General features: G+C 44.9%; 1 protein-coding gene across 1 annotated transcript in view; it reads left to right on the plus strand.

Moving 5' to 3' along the window:
- The first annotated feature begins 294 nt into the window (after positions 1–294).
- Positions 295–24026, plus strand: part of LOC143766424 (uncharacterized) — a 48938-nt gene continuing 25206 nt past the window's right edge. Inside the window, exon 1 of the mRNA XM_077254100.1 lies at positions 295–403. The gene's annotated coding sequence lies outside the window, so the exon portion shown is untranslated. The remainder of the gene's footprint in view (positions 404–24026) is intronic.

Raw genomic sequence — 24026 nt, forward strand, 5'->3', positions numbered from 1 at the left:
ACAGCCACAAGGCACCCTGGATGCCCCTCTACTTACCCCATGCTCCCTCACAGCAAATTACAACCTCAGAGCACTCACACCGATTCCTGCATTCTCATTCCCTTGTACAAGGCACCATGGTGCCCCTGGGTCCTCTCCTCACATGGCTCCATAGAGCAGCCCCTCGGTCCTCTCCTCACAGAGCTCCATGCTGCACTGTGCAGCATCTCATTTCCTGCGTCTCTTCTCCAGCAGCAGCCTCTTAAAACGCAGCTGGAGCTTCCTGCTATCAGCTGGTCATTACACTAAAGGAGGCCCCGCCCCTTCCGCACATCATGATTTCAAGGAGTCACTTCTCCCCCTCAAGAAATCAACTCCAATCTAGACGCTGCCATGTATGTGGAGTGCGGCTCTGCAGGTGGAGGTAGGTGGAGATTCCCCATTACTGAGCGCGGGGGACATTAACCCCTTCTGCACTGAGGCTCTTTTGGTGTTTAGATACATACGACCCAACTATGGAGGACAGGAAGTGAGAGAGCGGATTGTTCTCCTAGTACAGGGCCCCTTTCTTGGCCCCACACAGTGTAATGCCCCCATTATGCCCCTGTAAGCAGGGTTCTGCCCCACAACCAGCTGCCTCGGGCACTTTACCATGAGCTGGTACCTCAGATTCTTCCCCGCACCCCTTTCCTTTTCTTGGTGCCAAATCTGTTCTGCCTTTGGGGCTCTGGCCTTTATAATATCAGTAATCTGTCATCAAGGTCTCCTGACCAGGTACCATCTAGACTCTTCCCTCCTGAAACCCTCCCTCTTCCCATTGATGTCACATGGTCCCGTCTGGACGGCAGATAGCAGTCTGTACAAATGCAGCACAGCCCTGAGGAGTCTTTTTTATCACACTCCTTTTTACACCCCTTACACAATATATATGATGCCGCTCACACAGTATAATGTTTCCACAGTACTGGCATCTCTCGTTAAAAAAGGTATTTTCACACTACCGCCATACCCCCCCACACAGTATAATGTTCCTACAGTACCACTATACCCACACACAAAGTATAATGTTCTCATAGTACCGCCATACCCCCACACACAGTATAATGTTCCTACAGTATCTCCATCCCACCACACACAGTATAATGTTCTCACAGTACCACTATACCCACACACAAAGTATAATGTTCTCATAGTACCGCCATACCCCCACACACAGTATAATGTTTCCACAGTACTGGCATCTGTCGTAATGAAGGTATTTTCACACTACCGCCATCCCACCACATACAGTATAATGTTCCTACAGTACCTCCATCCCACCACACACAGTATAATGTTCTCATAGCACCGCCATACCCCCACACAAAGTATAATGTTCTCATAGTACCGCCATACCCCCACACACAGTATAATGTTCCTACAGTACCTCCATCCCACCACACACAGTATAATGTTCTCATAGTACCGCCATACCCCCACACACAGTATAATGTTCTCATAGTACCGCCATACCCCCACACACAGTATAATGTTCCTACAGTACCTCCATACCCCCACACACAGTATAATCTTCTCATATTACCGCTATACCCCCCCACACAGTATAATGTTCCTACAGTACCAACGTCCCACCACACACAGTATAATCTCATAGTACCACCATACCCCCACACACATAATAATGTTCCTACAGTACCTCCATCCCACCACACACAGTATAATGTTCTCATAGTACCGCCATACCCCCACACACAGTATAATGTTCTCATAGTACCGCTATACCCCCACACACAGTATAATGTTCTCAGTACTGCCATACCTCCACATACAGTATAAAGTTCCCACAGTACCTCCATCCCACCACACAGTATAATCTTCACATAGTACCGCCATACCCGCACACACAGCATGATGTTCTCACAGTACTGCTATACCCCCACACACAGTATAATGTTTTCATAGTACCGCCATACCCCCACACACAGTATAAAGTTCCCACAGTCCCTCCATCCCACCTCACACAGTATAATCTTCACATAGTACTGCCATACCCCCACACACAGTATAATGTTCTCATAGTACCGCCATACCCCCACACACAGTATAATGTTCTCATAGTACCGCCATACCCCCACACACAGTATAATGTTCCTACAGTACCTCCATACCCCCACACACAGTATAATCTTCTCATATTACCGCTATACCCCCCCACACAGTATAATGTTCCTACAGTACCAACGTCCCACCACACACAGTATAATCTCATAGTACCACCATACCCCCACACACATAATAATGTTCCTACAGTACCTCCATCCCACCACACACAGTATAATGTTCTCATAGTACCGCCATACCCCCACACACAGTATAATGTTCTCATAGTACCGCTATACCCCCACACACAGTATAATGTTCTCAGTACCGCCATACCTCCACATACAGTATAAAGTTCCCACAGTACCTCCATCCCACCACACAGTATAATCTTCACATAGTACCGCCATACCCGCACACACAGCATGATGTTCTCACAGTACTCCTATACCCCCACACACAGTATAATGTTTTCATAGTGCCGCCATACCCCCACACACAGTATAAAGTTCCCACAGTCCCTCCATCCCACCTCACACAGTATAATCTTCACATAGTACTGCCATACCCTCACACAGTATAATGTTCTCACAGTTCCGCTGTACCCCCACACACAGTATAATGTTCTCATAGTACCGCCATACCACCACACACAGTATTTTGTTCCCACAGTACCTCCATCCCACCACACACAGTATAATGTTTCCACAATAGTGGCTTCCCACAGACACAGGATAATGTTTCCACAGGACTGGCATCCCCCGCACACCGTATAATGTCCCCACAGTACTACCATCCCCCTACTTTCTAATGTTTCCACAGTACTGCTTCCTACATGCACAATATGGTACCATCCGCCTCACTGACCACCTCCGACAATTAATAAATACTCACTTAGCCTCATTCTTGGTGCAAATGCTAATGAACCCAGGATCTATGAGATATTTACCATACGATAGTTGGATAGGCAGGAGTGTATCATCCATAAGGCCGGGATCACACATGCGAGAAATACGTCTGAGTCTCGCATGGTAATACCCGGCATTGCCGCCGTCGCTCGGGAGCGGAGCGTGCGGCCGCATGTATTGCTATGCGGCCGACGCTCCGCTCCTGTGTGACTGCGGCAATGCCAGGTATTACCATGCGAGACTCGGACGTATTTCTCACATGTGTGATCCCGGCCTAAAGGTAGCTCACTTGGTTACTATGATGCCCATAAATTGACAGGGCTTGTGGGGTGTGGTATTGTTTACCCTTCCCATCATCACAATTTCAGTGATACCCACATTCCCATGACGGTGATACCACTGAATAGATTAGTGAATCAGGGAGTCGAAAGCTCCTGATCCACCATTCAGCCTTCGCTTCTGAGTCTGAGACTCTGTGCACTGCAGGCACAATGATGTCACTACATCACACCTGCAGTATAGAGCCTCAGTACTCACACTGAACAGAGACCAGAGCAGCGCACCTCAGGAACCGGATTGGCTGAGTAGTGTGTGTGTGTGTGTGTGTGTGTGTGTGTGTGTGTGTGTGTGTGTGTGTGTGTGGTTTTTTTTTTGTTTTTTTTTAATTTCAGGGATTGTATGGGCATCATAATAAGAGAAGAGCTGTTGGGACTCTCATACTGAATGTGTGGCTGGTAGGGGCCATTATACTGGGGTTGTGGTGGACTGTAAATCCCTCCATACTGAGTGTTTTTTTTTTAATTTTGTGTAGCAGGTTGTGGTGGCCATAATTACAGATGAGTGAATATGTTCGGAAAACGATCGCTAAACATTTGTCATGAATATGCTACATTCAGATTCATGATCGGTAACACGAGCATTTTTCTTAAGATCGGAAACGGTCAGTAACATTCCATAAAAGATGTAATAGATGCCGGCAATACATGTGCCACGTTTGGTAAAATCACAGCCACCAATGTGGGAGACTGGGGTTCAAATTCTGGCTTTGCCCTGTTGGACATAATATACAAGTAGTAATCCATAACGCTATGGTGCCTACCTCAATAAACATGGGAGTGTCACGAGCAAAGAGAGTCATGCTCGCTTGGACGTCGCCTGGATTAACAAGCTCCACGTCAGATGTCGAGGAACCAGGACAATCTGATGATAAATGGGCTACTGGACCAAACCATACATGGACAAGGCAAGAGAACCTGGATCTGATGAAATGCTAGTATAACAGCAGACCAAATGGGAGAGGATATATGAAGCGTATGAGGAAACTCTGGATGGATACAAAACCTGCTTGTCCACTAACTGAGAAACAACTAGTCACCCAAAGTTTCAATATCATAAAGAGAAAGCTATTATCACAACTTGAGATGGATCAACTGCACTGCAGATCCACCCCACATGAAGACCTGGAAGAACAACATATGCAACCCACTGAAGATCCTGATCCAACCCTGCAACTAGAGAGCACTGCAGCTGGTCTCAATCAGAAGATCTTAGATAAACTAAATACCATCAATACCAGTTTTCGACGGCCAAGGCTCAGCAAAGAAACACCACCAGTCAGAATGCTAGAGGATGCCAATAGAGCAGCTCTTGCATCAATACCTACCACCACCATAACTCAAACTAATAAACTGTTCTATGCTACTGCCTCAGCAGTCATGGAAATGATTGGCTATAGAACCAGCAGTAGTATGTGCTCCCCTTGGAAAAGAAGACTGTAGGCAAAGATCAAGGTGCCACGAAGGGAAGTCGGCCAACTATCAGAAATACAGAAGTGTGTAAAGGATCAAGAATAAGACCAAGCTGGACAAGTACAAATGCCTTACCCCAACTGAAGAGACTGCTAAACAAAGGCTCACAGCACTTGCTGCAAGACTAGGGAGAGATACATTAAAGATGCTGAGGCCAAGAAGATAAATTCCCTGTTCTCCAAAGAACCATCCAAAGTGTAAAAAACACAACACCAGTGCAATGTGGCTGCAATATCTGAGAATAAAACACAGCAACCACTTAGAGCAAGAACGAGTCACCATTACAGAAGCAGACTTCCAACAGTGGGTCAAGAACATGAAGAGCTGGACAGCACCTAGCCCAGACATGATCCTCACCTACTGGCTAAAGAAATTCACAGCGGTACATGAATGCACGGCAATGCAGATGAAGCAACTGCTAGAAGCAGGCCACCACCCAGCTTGGCTAACACAAGGAATATCAGTGCTGATCATGAAGGATCCTCACAAAGGAACAGTACCATCCATCTACCGCCCAATAACCTGCCTTACAACAACATGGAAAATTCTGTCAGGTGTCATAGCCACCAAGCTACAGAACCATATGAACCAGTACATGAATCCAGCTCAAAAAGGAGGCATTGAGACTGACACCAGAGGCTCTAAGCACCAGCTCCTAGTAGGTAAAGCAGTTGCTCAAGACTCAAGATCCAGACAGACCAATCTCAGCACAGCCTGGATTGTCTACAGGAAAGCCTATGACTTAATGCCACACACATGGATCTGTGAATGCTTGGTTCTGTACAATGTCACCAGGAAATTAAGAACCTTCCTCAGAAACTCAATGGGGCTATGGAGAACACCATTGGAAGTCTACTCATGACAACTACCACAAGTGACCATCAAATGCGGCATATAACAAGGTGGTGTACTGTCCCCATTGCTGTTCTGCATAGGCTTGAACCCCCTCAGTCAGATAATTACAGAGTCCTGTGTAAGAGTCATGTCGGTCTGGTAGTCGGGGGCAGGTATATCTCGCCCAGGTATTTGTCCTATGTGAATTAGGCCATTCAGTATCTTCAGGATACCGAGGGGTTAATAAGTGCAGGAATAAAGGCTGACCAGCTGGAGGTTTCTGGTGTCAGCCTGGGGCACACAGAATGCCTGTCTGTGTGAGACAAACGTGAGTGGGAGCTGTGCTCATGATCTATGTAATGTTAGCTGGGAGGGAGAAGCCCCCCCAGTTGTTAGATAGGAACGTATTTGTTTAGTTAGCGCCGGAGAGGCTAGGATTTATTTTTATGTTTTGTTTTCTGTATTTGCTTTCACTTTAAATAAACCTGACTTGAGGTCAGTCATCTTGGAAACCTGCTGTCGCCTCAGAATTCAATGCACAAACCACGTGACCTTTGACCCCAGCAAAGGCGATCCCGGAGTGTTTTGTCACATTGTGGTGGAGAATTGCGGGCAACACGTGGCACAGGCGACAGTATGGAAGACGTGGTGAAAGCCCTAGTGCAGGCCACTGCCACACAGCATGAAGCTAATCGCTTGATGGCCGCACAGCTGAAGGAGTTAGTGGACATGACGGCTGCAGACCGCCACCTTCTCCAACAGGTGGCGCAGCGCCTGGTGAGCATGCCTGAGGTAGACCCGGAAGCAGAGTCCAGAAGGATCCATGAGAGTCGGTACTGGCAAAAATTGACTGCAGAAGATGACGTCGAAGCATACCTGACAACGTTTGAGCGGACGGCGTTGAGGGAGAAGTGGCCGAAGGCACGATGGGCCGATTTGATTGCTCCGTTTCTCTCCGGCGAGGCCCAAAAAGCTTACCATGACTTGGACCTGGAAGTCGCTCAGGACTTTGAGAAGCTGAAAGTTGAGATCTTGGCCCGGCTAGGTGTAACGACGGCTGTCCGTGCACAGAGGGTACATCAGTGGACATACCAGCCAGATAAACCGCCGCGGTCTCAGATGTTCGACCTGATTTATTTGACAAAGAAATGGCTGCAACCCGAGGTACTGACAACCCCAGAAATAATCCAGCGGGTTGTCCTGGATAAGTATCTGAGAGTGCTACCTCCAGCGCTGAAAAGGTGGGTAAGCCAAGGAAATCCCACGACAGCGGATCAACTTGTGGAGTTGGTCGAGCGTTATTCCGTGGCAGAAGGACTTCCCGACGAAACCGCTAGCACCCGGTCTGTGCCTTCTCCTCGTGGAACCGGTAAGACTGTTCCAGCGACTACGGGTGAAGGAAAATCGCCAAAAACTGTGGGGGAGGAACCCGGGACTGCTCGCACTCCGAGACCGAGAGTATGGGACGGTGGTCTCAGTAGGGGGCCTGTTAGGTGTTTTCGTTGCCGTGAGAAGGGCCATGTTTCTGCGAACTGTCCTGTTACCACTGAACCCATGCAGTGCGATGTTATAGACTCTAAGAAACGCATGTCTTTGGTTACACGGCTGGTGAATGTGAATGCGGGTCAAAGTGATATAGCAAAACACCTGTGTGAATTATCTGTTGATGGGAAAAGTGTTGTGGCGTTACTAGACTCTGGAAGCGTGGTGACTCTGGTGAAAGCTAGTCTGGTGGCACTTCCGTCTGGTTCGTCTGACAAATTTTCTGTAACGTGTGTGCATGGTGACACCTGCTCGTACCTAACAGCGGTCATATCAATTTCCACTCCCTATGGGTCTGTGCAACACAAAGTGGGACTCGTTCCCGCATTGTTACATGATATAATCCTGGGCAGGGATTTCCCCCATTTCTGGCAGTTATGGGAGAATCAGTTGCTCCTTCACCGTAGCTGTGAACCTTCCCCCATGCCATCTGGAGGTCCCGAGTTCCTAGACCCCACAGGAAGATGTTGCTGGGGAGGTTATTGAATCTAACCTTCAGTTCCCCTTCTCAGTTATGGCGGGGGAAACTGAGGAAACTCAGCGAGGGGCGGAGGCAGACAGCCATCCAGCACCCTGCCTGCCCGATTTGGGAGTCCAGTTGGATGACTTCCACAGCGAACAAATGAAAGATCCTACCCTGACTCAGGCTAGGAAAAATGTAAAAATGATAGATAACGTACCCGTAGAACCTGACACTGGGCTAGCGTACCCGTACATGGTTCTTGAAAATGATTTACTCTACCAGGTAGAAAAAAAAGGGGAAGACACTGTGCAGCAGTTAGTGGTACCCAAACCTTATCGGCGGAAGGTACTGGACCTGGCCCACGGACATATAATGGGGGGACATCTGGGGGTACAAAAAACCACAGAAAGAATATTGCATTGTTTTGTGTGGCCTGGAATACACAATGATGTGCGTAACTATTGTGAGTCCTGTCCAGAGTGCCAAATCTCGGCACCTAAACCTCGGTACTGTAGCCCTTTGGTACCCCTCCCTATCATTGGGGTCCCTTTTGAGAGAATTGGGATGGATTTGGTTGGGCCCCTTCCCCGGTCCGCACGTGGGCACCAACATATCCTCGTCATCATGGACTATGCCACTCGCTACCCGGAAGCCATCCCTTTGCGTAACACTGCTACCAAAACGATCGCCAAAGAATTGGTGCAAGTGTTTAGTCGGGTAGGAATTCCAAAACAGATACTCACCGACCAGGGGACTCCCTTTATGTCGAGGGTAATGAAGGAGCTCTGCAGACTCTTACAAATAGATCCGTTGCGTACATCTGTCTATCACCCTCAAACAGATGGGTTGGTTGAGCGGTTCAATAAAACCTTAAAACAGATGCTCCGGAAGGCGATAGACAAAGATGGGAAGAACTGGGATTACTTGTTACCCTATTTGCTGTTTGCCATTAGGGAAGTTCCCCAGTCTTCCACAGGGTTCTCGCCTTTCGAGCTATTATACGCCCGTTGTCCCCGTGGACTGTTGGACGTCGCAAAAGAAACCTGGGAAGGTCAAGTCACTCCCTTTAAAACGGTGATAGACCATGTAACGCAAATGCAGGACCGTATTGCTGCTGTCATGCCCATTGTTAGGGAACATACACTCACCGGCCACTTTATTAGGTACACCTGTCCAACTTCTTGTTAACACTTAATTTCTAATCAGCCAATCACATGGCGGCAACTCAGTGCATTTAGGCATGTAGACATGGTCAAGACAATCTCCTGCAGTTCAAACCGAGCATCAGTATGGGGAAGAAAGGTGATTTGAGTGCCTTTGAACGTGGCATGGTTGTTGGTGCCAGAAGGGCTGGTCTGAGTATTTCAGAAACTGCTGATCTACTGGGATTTTCACGCACAACCATCTCTAGGGTTTACAGAGAATGGTCCGAAAAAGAAAAAAAATCCAGTGAGCGGCAGTTCTGTGGGCGGAAATGCCTTGTTGATGCCAGAGGTCAGAGGAGAATGGGCAGACTGGTTTGAGCTGATAGAAAGGCAACAGTGACTCAAATCGCCACCCGTTACAACCAAGGTAGGCCTAAGAGCATCTGTGAACGCACAGTGCGTCGAACTTTGAGGCAGATGGGCTACAGCAGCAGAAGACCACACCGGGTACCACTCCTTTCAGCTAAGAACAGGAAACTGAGACTACAATTTGTACAAGCTCATCGAAATTGGACAGTAGAAGATTGGAAAAACGTTGCTTGGTCTGATGAGTCTCGATTTCTGCTACGACATTCGGATGGTAGGGTCAGAATTTGGCGTAAACAACGTGAAAGCATGGATCCATCCTGCCTTGTATGGAGCATCTTTGGGATGTGCAGCCGACAAATCTGCGGCAACTGTGTGATGCCATCATGTCAATATGGACCAAAATCTCTGAGGAATGCTTCCAGCACCTTGTTGAATCTATGCCACGAAGAATTGAGGCAGTTCTGAAGGCAAAAGGGGGTCCAACCCGTTACTAGCATGGTGTACCTAATAAAGTGGCCGGTGAGTGTATGTTACAGGCCCAGGGAGCCCAGAAGCTAAGTTATGATAGAGGCGCCAAGGTCCGTACGTTTGCACCCGGGGATAGGGTGTTGATCCTAATCCCTACGGTGGATAGTAAATTTCTGGCGAAATGGCAGGGCCCCTTTGAGGTCATGGAACGAGTTGGAGAAGTGAACTATAAAGTGCACCATCAAAAAGAGAATCTGGAAGCTATATAGCCATAAAATCACAGAACTTTATTAAAGACATACATACAAAATCGATTAAAAAAGAGGCAGAGAATATGCAAATAAGAACCACCAAGAGGTAAGATGATACAATAATGTTTACATAAATAACAACTTAATGATCAGGTGTTCTATACAAAAAATGCGCAGGATTCAGATATAATTCAGTCCATAAAAATGTACTTCCCTTCATAAAAATAGTTAGGGGTACTATACGCATATAAATATAAATATATATACACCCAAGCTAATTAATGATATTGTGTCTTGCCACAAAGTGGCTATGTGCTTTAATAAATATTCCAGAAAAAACGTTTGGCCTAATAAGTGTATACAAATAAACCTAATCCTATATAATATAGTGTGGTAACCTTCATAAAGAGGATATAATCCTTCACATACCGTAAATCTATTTCATGGAAAATAAATGTCAGGCTTAAAGTGCAAAAATAGTGGCCTAAAAAAAGCACGGCTGGTACACATATAAAAGACTTTGCCAAGTGGCATATATGAAAAGAAAAATAGCTTGGGGTATTACCTCTATGATGGTAGCAGCAGCCCGACGCGCGTTTCGCGTATTGCTTCGTCTAAGGGAAAATGCTTACTACTCGTGTGTTACTAGTTGCTTAAATAACCCAAATTACATCCGCATTGGTGGCGTTCTAATGGCGGTGCTTCCGCCGGCAAACCCGTGTGACGTCACTGCTAGTCAGCGCCACGTGACGTCTGACCACTCCCCAGCTCGACGCGTCAGAGCAAGGGGGCGGACCAGGCGTCAACAGCGACGCGTCTCCACAGCAACATCAAAGCAGGAGACCCACGTAAGCACACACTGCGCCAGTAAGTATCGGTGGAAGATTCTCAATGTAGACAAATATGTGAAGACTATAAAGCATACGGCTCAATATATATATATTAAAAGGTAAGAAGTGTGCCTATCAGAACCAACAAAGTGCTTTGAAAGTAATTGCTCACTAAAAAAATACAAGTAAAGTCATTATACAGAAATATCCACTACAATAGTGCTATATTAATACCATAAGTACTACCATAAAAGTGCCATAAGTAGTGCTGTAAAAGTGCTATAATATAATCATGTATCTAAATACATTATTATCAATAAGAACAAACATATATATTCACTCTAACAAAATGTATATAAGAAACACGAAGAATATATTGTTGTGATTAATACCAAGTGAAGACAACTTTTCTAAATAAAGTATACATATGTGGACATTCATTAAAGACATAAATATAAAAGAGTCGTGCAGCATATAATAATCCTCACTGTAAAAAAGTATAATATCTCAAAGACCAATAAATTTCTTCATGAGATGACACTTATAAACTGTAGCTTCGCTAAAAAATAGCAATAGTTTAGTATATAATGAAAATATTCATAGCTCCACCGTCGGCAAACCCGCGTGATGTCACTGCTAGTCAGCGCCACGTGACGTCTGACCACTCCCCAGCTCGACGCGTCAGAACAAGGGGGCGGACCAGGCGCCAACAGCGACGCGTCTCCACAGCAAAATCAAAGCAGGAAGCCCACATTGGAGCACACATTGCCAGTAAGTATAAGTGAAAGATTCACAATATAAACAAATGAAGGCTATAAAAAATACAGCTCTGTATATATATATGTGTTTTAACCCCTTAACGACCGCCGATACGCCTTTTAACGGCGGCCGCTAAGGGTACTTAAACCACAGCGCCGTTAATTAACGGCGCTGTGGAAAAAGTGAATAGCGCCCCCCAGAGTCGGATTTTCTCTGGGGTCTCGGTTGCCGAGGGTAGCCGAGACCCCAGAGAACATGATTCGGGGGGTTTTTACCGACCCCCGAGTTGCGATCGCCGGTAATTAACCGTTTACCGGCGGTCGCAACAAAAAAAAAAAAAACGCGATTTGCCGTTTAATTTCTCTGTCCTCCGATGTGATCGCACATCGGAGGACAGAGAAATGTGGTCCCCGATGGCCCCCAATAGCCCCCCAATACTTACCTACCTCCCCCGGTGCTCCTCGTGTCTCCCCATGGGCGCCGCCATCTTTTTTCCGGGAAAAAATGGCGGGCGCACGCGCAGTACGCCCGCCGCCCGGCACCCGGATGTTCTTTGGGGTCTCGGCTGCCGGGGGTAGCCGAGACCCCAAAGAACATGATCGGGGTCGATTTGCACCGACCCCTGCTTTGCGATCGCCGGTAATTAACAGTTTACCGGCGACCGCAAAAAAAAAAAAAAAAAAAAAAAAGCGATCAGTTATTTCTCTGTCCTCTGATGTGATCGCACATCAGAGGACAGAGAAATAGGGGGATTCGGGGACCCTATCATACTCACCCGGGGTCCCTGGGTCCTCTTCTGTCTTCTCCTGCCAGCCGGCTTTTTCATCATGGCGGGCGCATGCGCAGTGCGCCCGCTATCTGCTGCCATCTGCCGGCCGGCAGGAGAAGACAAGTTGGGGCTAAAATTAGGGTTAGGGTTAGGGTTAGAGTTAGGGTTAGGGTTGGGGCTAAATTTAGGGTTAGGGTTAGGGCTAGGGTTAGGGTTAGGCTACTTTCACACTAGCGTTTTTTGGCTTCCGTCGCAATGCGTCGTTGGAGAAAAAACGCATCCTGCAAAAGTGCTTGCAGGATGCGTTTTTTCTCCATTGGCTTGCATTAGCGACGCATTGCGACGGATTGCCACATGTCGCATCCGTCGTGCGACGGATGCGTCGTGCTTCGGCGGACCGTCGACACAAAAAAAACTACATGTAACTTTTTTGTGCGACGTGTCCTACATATTTCAGTGCCACGTGCCACGTATTTAAGTGACACGTGCCACGTATCAAAGTGCCACGTGCCACATATTTCAGTGCCACGTATCAAAGTGCCACGTGCCACGTATCAAAGTGCCACGTGCCACGTATCAAAGTGCCACGTGCCACGTATCAAAGTGCCACGTGCCACGTATCAAAGTGCCACGTGCCACATATTTCAGTGCCACGTGCCACGTATCAAAGTGCCACGTGCCACGTATCAAAGTGCCACGTGCCACATCTTTCAGTGCCACGTGCCACGTATTTAAGAGACACGTGCCACGTATCAAAGTGCCACGTGCCACATATTTCAGTGCCACGTGCCACGTATCAAAGTGCCACGTGCCACGTATCAAAGTGCCACGTGCCACATCTTTCAGTGCCACGTGCCACGTATTTAAGAGACACATGCCACGTATCAAAGTGCCACGTGCCACATATTTCAGTGCCACGTGCCACGTATTTAAGTGACACGTGCCACGTATCAAAGTGCCACGTGCCACATATTTCAGTGCCATGTATCAAAGTGCCACGTGCCACGTATCAAAGTGCCACGTGCCACATCTTTCAGTGCCACGTGCCACGTATTTAAGAGACATGTGCCACGTATCAAAGTGCCACGTGCCACATATTTCAGTGCCACGTATTTAAGTGACACGTGCCACGTATCAAAGTGCCACGTATCACGTATTTCAGTATTTATGGATCGGGTTGAGATTAGGGTTAGGGCTGTGTTGGGGTTAGGGTTGGAGTTAGAATTGGGGGGTTTCCACTGTTTAGGTACATCAGGGGGTCTCCAAACACGACAGCCAATTTTGCGCTAAAAAAGTCAAATGGTACTCCCTCCCTTCTGAGCTCTGCCGTGCGCCCAAACAGTGGTTTACCCCCACATATGGGGCATCAGCGTACTCGGGATAAATTGGACAACAACTTTTGGGGTCCAATTTCTCCTGTTACCCTTGTGAAAATAAAAACTTGGGGGCTAAAAATCTTTTTTGTTGGAAAAAAATATATTTTTTTATTTTCACTACTCTGCATTATAAATTTCTGTGAAGCACTTGAGCTTTCAAAGTTCTCACCACATATCTAGATAAGTTCCTTAGGGGGTCTAGTTTCCAAAATTTGGTCACTTGTGGGGGTTTCTACTGTTTAGGTACATTAGGGGTCTGCAAACGCAACATAACGCCCGCAGACAATTCTATCAAAGTCTGCATTCCAAAATGGCGCTCCTTCCCTTCCGAGCTCTGCCGTGCGCCCAAACAGTGGTTTACCCCCACATATGGGGTACCAGCATACTCAGGACAAATTGGACAACAACTTTTGGGGTCCAATTTCTCTTGTTACCCTTGTGAAAATAAAAATTTGGGGGCTAAAAAAATCTTTTTTGTGGGAAAAAAAATATTTTTTATTTTCACTACTCTGCATTATAAACTTCTGTGAAGCACTTGGGCATTCAAAGTTCTCACCACATATCTAGATAAGTTCCTTGGGGAGTCTATTTTCCAAAATGGGGTCACTTGTTGGGGGTTTCTACTGTTTAGGTACATTAGGGGTCTGCAAAGGCAACATAACGCCCGCAGACAATTCTATCAAAGTCTGCATTCCAAAATGGCGCTCCTTCCCTTCCGAGCTCTGCCGTGCGCCCAAACAGTGGTTTACCCCCACATATGGGGTACCAGCATACTCAGGACAAATTGGACAACAACTTTTGGGGTCCAATTTCTCTTGTTACCCTTGTGAAAATAAAAATTTGGGGGCTAAAAAAATCTTTTTTGTGGGAAAAAAATATTTTTTATTTTCACTACTCTGCATTATAAACTTCTGTGAAGCACTTGGGCATTCAAAGTTCTCACCTCATATCTAGATAAGTTCCTTGGGGGGTCTATTTTCCAAAATGGGGTCACTTGTTGGGGGTTTCTACTGTTTAGGTACATTAGGGGTCTGCAAAGGCAACATAACGCCCGCAGACAATTCTATCAAAGTCTGCATTCTAAAATGGCACTCCTTCCCTTCCGAGCTCTGCCGTGCACCCAAACAGTGGTTTACCCCCACATATGGGGTACCAGCATACTCAGGACAAATTGGACAACAACTTTTGGGGTCCAATTTCTCTTGTTACCCTTGTGAAAATAAAAACTTGGGGGCTAAAAAATCTTTATTGTTAAAAAATATATATTTTTTATTTTCACGACTCTGCATTATAAACTTCTGTGATGCACTTGGGCATTCAAAGTTCTCACTACACATCTAGATAAGTTCCATGGGGGGTCTAGTTTCCAAAATGGGGTCACTTTTGGGGGGTTTCTGCTGTTTAGGCACATCAGGGGCTCTCCAAACGCGACATGGCGTCCGATCTCAATTCCAGTCAATTTTGCATTGAAAAGTCAAATGGCGCTCCTTTGCTTCCGAGCTCAGCCATGCGCCCAAACAGTGGTTTACCCCCACATATGGGGTGTCGGCGTACTCAAGACAAATTGTACAACAGCTTCTGGGGTCCATTTTCTCCTGTTACCCTTGGTAAAATAAAAATTTGGAGGCAAAAAGATCATTTTTGTAGAAAAAATGCGATTTTTTTATTTTCACGGCTCTACGTTATAAACTTCTGTGAAGCACCTGGGGGTTTAAAGTGCTCACCACACATCTAGATAAGTTCCTTAAGGGGTCTAGTTTCCAAAATGGTGTCATATGTGGGGGGTCTCTACTGTTTAGGCACATCAGCGGCTCTCCAAACGTGACATGGCGTCCGATCTCAATTCCAGCCAATTCTACATTGAAAAAGTAAAACGACACTCCTTCTCTTCCAAGCTCTGCGGTGCGCCCAAACAGTGGTTTACCCCCATATATGGGGTATCGACGTACTCAGGAGAAATTGCACAACAACTTTTGTGGTCTAATTTCTCCTGTTACCCTTGTGAAAATAAAAATTTGGGGGCAAAAAGATCATTTTTGTAGAAAAAATGAGATTTTTTATTTTCACGGCTCTACGTTATAAACTTCTGTGAAGCACTTGGGGGTTCAAAGTGCTCACCACACATCTAGATAAGTTCCTTGGGGGGTCTAGTTTCCAAAATGGTATCACTTGTGGGGGGTTTCCACTGTTTAGGCACATCAGGGACTCTCCAAACGCGACATGGCATCCGATCTCAATTCCAGCCAATTCTGCATTGAAAAAGTCAAACGGTGCTCCTTCACTTCCAAGCTCTGCGGTGCGCCCAAACAGTGGTTTACCTCCACATATGGGGTATCGACGTACTCAGGAGAAATTGCACAACAACTTTTGTGGTCTAATTTCTCCTGTTACCCTTGTGAAAATAAAAATTTGGGGGCAAAAAGATCATTTTTGTAGAAAAAATGAGATTTTTTATTTTCACGGCTCTACGTTATAAACTTCTGTGAAGCACTTGGGGGTTCAAAGTGCTCACCACACATCTAGATAAGTTCCTTGGGGGGTCTAGTTTCCAAAATGGTATCACTTGTGGGGGGTTTCCACTGTTTAGGCACATCAGGGACTCTCCAAACGCGACATGGCATCCGATCTCAATTCCAGCCAATTCTGCATTGAAAAAGTCAAACGGTGCTCCTTCACTTCCAAGCTCTGCGGTGCGCCCAAACAGTGGTTTACCTCCACATATGGGGTATCGACGTACTCAGGAGAAATTGCACAACAACTTTTGTGGTCTAATTTCTCCTGTTACCCTTGTGAAAATAAGAATTTGTGGGCGAAAAAATCATTTTTGTGAAAACAAATGCGATTTTTTATTTTCACGGCTCTACGTTATAAACTTCTGTGAAGCACTTGGGGGTTCAAAGTGCTCACCACACATCTAGATAAGTTCCTTGGGGGGTCTAGTTTCCAAAATGGTGTCACTTGTGGGGGGTTTCCACTGTTTAGGCACATTAGGGGCTCTCCAAACGCGACATGGCGTCCGATCTCAATTCCAGCCAATTCTGCATTGAAACAGTCAAACGGTGCTCCTTCACTTCCAAGCTCTGCGGTGCGCCCAAACAGTGGTTTACCTCCACATATGGGGTATCGGCGTACTCAGGAAAAATTGCACAACAAAATTTGTGGTTAAATTTCTGTTTTTACACTTGTGAAAATTAAAAAAAATGGTTCTGAAGTAAAATGTTTGCAAAAAAAAGTAAAATGTTAATTTTTTTCTTCCACATTGTTTTAGTTCCTGTGAAGTACGTAAAGGGTTAATAAACTTCTTGAATGTGGTTTTGAGCAGCTTGAGGGGTGCAGTTTTTAGAATGGTGTCACACTTGGTTATTTTCTATCATATAGACCCCTCAAAATCACTTCAAAGGTGATGTGGTCCCTAAAAAAAACATGGTGTTGTAAAAATGAGAAATTGCTGGTCAACTTTTAACCCTTATAACTCCCTAACAAAAAAAAAAATTGTTTCCAAAATTGTGCTGATGTAAAGTAGACATGTGAGAAATGTTATTTATTAACTATTTTTTGTGACATATCTCTCTGATTTAAGGGCATAAAAATACAAAGTTTGAAAATTGCAAAATTTTAAAAATTTTCGCCATATTTCCATTTTTTTCATAAATAATCGCAAGTAATATCGAAGAAATGTTACCACTAACTTGAAGTACAACATGTCACGAAAAAACAATCTCAGAATCAGCGGGATCCGATAAAGCGTTCCAGAGTTATAACCTCATAAAGTGACACTGGTCAGAATTGTAAAAATTGGCTCGGTCATTAAGTACCAAATTGGCTCTGTCACTAAGGGGTTAAAGGTAAGAATTGTCTACAGGACAAAAAATGCCAACAGAATGTTCTGAAAACAGTGGCTCACTAAAAAAATTACAGAAGTAAATTCATTATACAGGAAAGCAGAGTCGATTCAATATCAACTACAATAGTACTATATTAGTGCCACAATTGTTGCCATGAAAGTGCCATAAATAGTGCTATAAAGTGCTATAATATACTTATATACATAACAACAAACATATATATACTTTTAACAGAGATGTATATGGGCTAAACACAGAAGAATATATTATAGTGACTAATACTAAGTGGAAAAAACCCTTCTAAATAGCGAATACATATATAAATATTCATTAAGAACATAAATATAAAGCAGCCGTACAGTATATAATAGTCTTCACTATAAAAAACAGAATATCTCAAAGACAATAAAATTTCTTGATAGGATGACACTTTTTACACTGTTTCTTCGCTTATAAATAACGATAGTCCAGTATACAATGACGATATTCATGGCTCCACCGATAGCGCAGGGATAGATGATATACTGCCATAAGACCAATAGGGCTCTCTGATATCAAAGATGCTAAACAACTAAGAAAATAAAGATAAAAGACATATAAATTAAAAACTAGCAACAACAAACATTAAAACATGCTTAAAATTTAAATTACAAGAAAGGGGCAAAACTAAGGACTTCATTTAAACCTGAAGGTTGGACAGAACCCACTTTATATATCCACTGGGCCTCCAGCTGTGCTAATGTTTTCTTCCAATTCCCTCCCCGTGTGTCGATATGCACCTTGTCAATACCAGTGACCAATAGGAGAGTCGCATCACAGCCATGGTATTTTTTAAAATGCCTAGGTATAGGCTTCAAAAGTGTAGGATCCTCTACACTAATTGCATTTGCTATATCCCGGTAGTGTTCTCTTGCCCTAATTTTGAGTGACCTAGATGTAAGCCCTACATATAACTTGGGGCAAGTGCATCTTGCTAAATAAACTACCCCTATCGAATTACAAGTGATATGCTGCGTGATGGTGAATGTGGTCTTACCGTCACTGGATTTAAACTCAGTAGCACGCAGCATATTGGGACAGGCAATGCATTCTCCACATGGGTAGAAACCCCATTTTGGGCCTTTGGATGAAAAACTCTTCTCTATTTGTGGTCCACGGTAGTAGCTGTGAACTAGCTGGTCTTTAAGGTTAGGCGATCGACGAAAGGTAATGGACAGATGTTGCGGCAAATATTGGATAAGGGTGCGATCATTTGTCAAGATGGGCCAATATTTTTTTAAGGCTGAGTGTCATCTCATGAAGAAATTTATTGGTCTTTGAGATGTTATGCTTTTTTATAGTGAGGATTATTATATGCTGCACGACTCTTTTATATTTATGTCTTTAATGAATGTCCACATATGTATACTTTATTTAGAAAAGTTGTCTTCACTTGGTATTAATCACAACAATATATTCTTCGTGTTTCTTATATACATTTTGTTAGAGTGAATATATATGTTTGTTCTTATTGATAATAATGTATTTAGATACATGATTATATTATAGCACTTTTACAGCACTACTTATGGCACTTTTATGGTAGTACTTATGGTATTAATATAGCACTATTGTAGTGGATATTTCTGTATAATGACTTTACTTGTATTTTTTTAGTGAGCAATTACTTTCAAAGCACTTTGTTGGTTCTGATAGGCACACTTCTTACATTTTAATATATATATATTGAGCCGTATGCTTTATAGTCTTCACATATTTGTCTACATTGAGAATCTTCCACCGATACTTACTGGCGCAGTGTGTGCTTACGTGGGTCTCCTGCTTTGATGTTGCTGTGGAGACGCGTCGCTGTTGACGCCTGGTCCGCCCCCTTGCTCTGACGCGTCGAGCTGGGGAGTGGTCAGACGTCACGTGGCGCTGACTAGCAGTGACGTCACACGGGTTTGCCGGTGGAAGCACCGCCATTAGAACGCCACCAATGTGGATGTAATTTGGGTTATTTAAGCAACTAGTAACACACAAGTAGTAAGCATTTTCCCTTAGACGAAGCAATACGCGAAACGCGCGTCGGGCTGCTGCTACCATCATAGAGGTAATACCCCAAGCTATTTTTCTTTTCATATATGCCACTTGGCAAAGTCTTTTATATGTGTACCAGCCGTGCTTTTTTTAGGCCACTATTTTTGCACTTTAAGCCTGACATTTATTTTCCATGAAATAGATTTACGGTATGTGAAGGATTATATCCTCTTTATGAAGGTTACCACACTATATTATATAGGATTAGGTTTATTTGTATACACTTATTAGGCCAAACGTTTTTTCTGGAATATTTATTAAAGCACATAGCCACTTTGTGGCAAGACACAATATCATTAATTAGCTTGGGTGTATATACATTTATATTTATATGCGTATAGTACCCCTAACTATTTTTATGAAGGGAAGTACATTTTTATGGACTGAATTATATCTGAATCCTGCGCATTTTTTGTATAGAACACCTGATCATTAAGTTGTTATTTATGTAAACATTATTGTATCATCTTACCTCTTGGTGGTTCTTATTTGCATATTCTCTGCCTCCTTTTTAATCGATTTTGTATGTATGTCTTTAATAAAGTTCTGTGATTTTATGGCTATATAGCTTCCAGATTCTCTTTTTGATGTTTATACTGATTTGAAGTTATGCCATTTATCTAGGCAGGTTTTTTTCCTTCTTTTTGATGTATTATAAAGTGCACCAGCCTGGTAAGAGAAAACCAGAACAGATTTATCATGTGAATCTGATAAAACCCTGGAAAGACCGCGTTGCCCTAACAGCGGATCTGCCCCGTCCGGTTTGCTCACAGATTGCCGAGACTCTCTCTGAACGACAAAAATCTGAGGTTAAGCAGTTTTTGTTACAGAACCAACAGTTTTTCTCAGAAAAACCTGGCCAGACTAGGCTAGTGAAACATGAGATTGTCACAGAGCCTGGTGTCACAGTTCATGTGAAGCCATACCGGATTCCGGAAGCACGCCGTGAAGCCGTCTCCCGGGAGGTGAAGGCAATGTTGGATTTAGGAGTCATTGAAGAGTCGCACAGCGCCTGGTCCAGTCCAATCGTGTTGATACCTAAGCCGGATGGCTCTATACGGTTTTGCAATGACTTTAGGAAACTGAATGCGGTTTCTAAATTTGATGCCTACCCTATGCCCCGGGTCGATGAGTTGATCGATCGGCTGGGTAAAGCCCGATATATTACGACCCTGGATCTAACAAAGGGGTACTGGCAGATCCCTCTGGCCGAGGCGGCCAGAGAGAAGACGGCATTTGGTACACCGGAAGGGCTGTTCCAGTATATCTACATGCCGTTTGGACTTCACGGAGCCCCAGCAACGTTCCAGAGATTGATGGATCGAGTCTTGAGGCCCCACAGGCAGTACGCTTCTGCCTACCTAGACGACATCATAATTTACAGCGTGGACTGGGAAGTTCACCTCCGGAAGGTACAGGTGGTGATTGATGACCTGAGAGACGCAGGCTTAACGGCGAATCCCAAGAAATGTCACATCGGCCTTGAAGAAGCCCGATACTTGGGCTACGTGATTGGCAGAGGAGTGGTTAAACCCCAGATCGACAAAATACAGGCAATTCAGGGTTGGCCGCAACCAGTGAACAAGAAACAAGTTCAAGCTTTCCTGGGCATTGCCGGCTATTATCGCCGGTTCATACCCAACTTTGCGGCCATGGCTACCCCCTTGACGAATCTTACCAAAGGGAGGGATTCCGTCATGGTAAAATGGACCTCAGCGGCTGAAGAGGCCTTCCACAGTCTGAAACGGGCTTTGTGCTCTCAGCCCGTACTAGTGACTCCTGATTTCAGCAGTGAGTTTGTGGTGCAAACTGATGCTTCTGATACTGGTGTCGGAGCTGTACTTTCCCAGGTAAGGGACAGAGTCGAACACCTGGTCCTCTACCTCAGTCGGAAACTGAATGTACATGAGCAGAGGTATGCCGTGATTGAAAAAGAGTGCCTAGCCATCAAATGGGCTCTCGACTCCCTCAAATATTACCTGGCAGGTAGGAAGTTTAGGCTGGTCACGGACCATGCCCCTCTCAAGTGAATGCATCTCCACAAGGACCGTAATAGTCGGGTAACCCGGTGGTTCCTTGCCCTGCAGGCTTACTCTTTCACGGTGGAGCACCGCCCCGGGGTGCAGATGGGGAACGCTGATGCCCTGTCCCGAGTACACTGTTTCGAGAGTATTCTTGCTCGACCTGAGTGGTCTGAGCAGGGGGGGAGGATATGTAAGAGTCATGTCGGTCTGGTAGTCGGGGGCAGGTATATCTCGCCCAGGTATTTGTCCTATGTGAATTAGGCCGTTCAGTATCTTCAGGATACCGAGGGGTTAATAAGTGCAGGAATAAAGGCTGACCAGCTGGAGGTTTCAGGTGTCAGCCTGGGGCACACAGAATGCCTGTCTGTGTGAGACAAACGTGAGTGGGAGCTGTGCTCATGATCTATGTAATGTTAGCTGGGAGGGAGAAGCCCCCCCAGTTGTTAGGTAGAAACGTATTTGTTTAGTTAGCACCGGAGAGGCTAGGATTTATTTTTATGTTTTGTTTTCTGTATTTGCTTTCACTTTAAATAAACCTGACTTGAGGTCAGTCATCTTGGAAACCTGCTGTCGCCTCAGAATTCAACGCACAAACCACGTGACCTTTGACCCCAGCAAAGGCGATCCCGGAGTGTTTTGTCACACCTGCTATGGATACAAGTTCAAGAGTGGAAGCACCATCAGCCACTTCGTCTACATGGATGACATCAAGCTGTATGCGAAAAACGAATGAGACATCAATTCACTGATCCACCTGACAAAGATCTACAGTGAAGACAACGGGCTGTCCTTCAGACTGGTGAAGTGTGGCCGATTGGTAATAAAGAGAGGCAAGGTAGTCAAGACTGATGGAGTGGAATTACTAGCAGGGCACATAGCAGATGTACAGACATGCTACAAGTACCTCGACATCCCACAGGGATTCGGTAACCATGATGAGGCAAGGAAAGCAGCAACATCCAAATACCATCAAAGGGTAAGTGTAATGATTATAAGGGATAACTCAGGAGACTCTTTGCATGGAACAAGACAACTACAGGACACAGTTTTATAAGTGGTAAAGTCTATATTATCACACGGTGATTCAAACAGGTGCAGAGAGAAACTCAAGTCCACAACACTTGGAGTAAATATTAAATGCAGCTTAGCAGTCTATAGGAAACTTCAGAGGGAAATGCAATCACACAGAAAGTCTATGAAGCACAATTATTCTTGAGGATACTTGACACGAATAAGTCCTTGGTAGTCCAAAAACAGATAGATATGCTTATAAGGAAGTTCAAATAATATCTTAGCACAACCAGGGAGGCCTGGGTAAAAGTCTCAGGTTTAAGCAGAGCAGCAACAGCTTACATGTCCAGCAAATGCAGATGGAAACAAACACAAGCAGCCAGATGGAGGATTACTGGAAACCGATGTATGCAGCAGAAACTCAGAGCTGAGTAGCAGGATCTCCACACAGGTTCACAGGAGCAGGTGCAGGTGCAAAGCCAGGGAGTCATCAGGAGCTGGATGCAAGGCAGAATACTCTAGCACAGACTAAAGGCTGGGGTGGAGTTATATAGCAGGAAGACACAGTGCACATGAGACCGAAGACTCCATCTTGGAAAAGGGCAGTAATGCACAAAAGGTAAAAATGTTCAGAGTCCTGACAGTAAGACAGGTCTTGAAGAGCCAGCTCAATGGGAAGAATAAAATCTGCGCCATCAATACATATGCCCTGCCAGTTATCAGATACCCTGCTGGCATAGTGTGCTGGCCAAAAGAAGAGATGGAAGCTGCAGATGTGAAGACACGAAAGCTCCTCACAATGCATGGAGATCTCCACCCTAAGTCTAACATCCAAAGATTGTATACCAAAAGAAAGGCGGGTGGTCGAGGCTTGATAAGCATCCAGGCCACCATCACTGATGAAACAAGGAGTATCCAGAAATACATCAGAAAAATGGCACCAAAAGATGAGATGCTGAGAGAAAGCCTAAGGCAGCAACAACAACAGATCTGGAAGGAAGAACAGGAACAGGAACCACCATGGCAAGACAAGCAGCTGCATGGGATGTACAATTAAACCACCCCCCGGTTAGCCCCCCCCCCCCCTTATTGAGAATTTGGGTAAAAAATTATTCCATTCGTTAGATCTTTGTTAGATCCGGTTTGATCAACCAAAACTAACGTTAGATCTCCCCTACAAAATTAGATATTTACGATCTATTTCAGGGGGGGCTAACCCGTAACTAACCCCCCCTACTTTGAAATTTGCCGTTTTTTGGTTAGATTCTAATAGATATTCGTTAGATCCGGTTTGATCAGCAAAAATTAACATTAGATCTCCTTTCCTTCCCGAGATATTGGGGGTGTCAGGTGGGGGGTTAGCTACGGGTTAGCCCCCCCTACTTTGAAATTTGCCGTTTTTTGGATGGATTCTAATAGATATTCGTTAGATCCGGTTTGATCAGCAAAATTAACGTTAGATCTCC

This window comes from Ranitomeya variabilis, chromosome 4 (assembly GCF_051348905.1).
Source record: "Ranitomeya variabilis isolate aRanVar5 chromosome 4, aRanVar5.hap1, whole genome shotgun sequence".
Classification (NCBI taxonomy): domain Eukaryota; kingdom Metazoa; phylum Chordata; class Amphibia; order Anura; family Dendrobatidae; genus Ranitomeya; species Ranitomeya variabilis.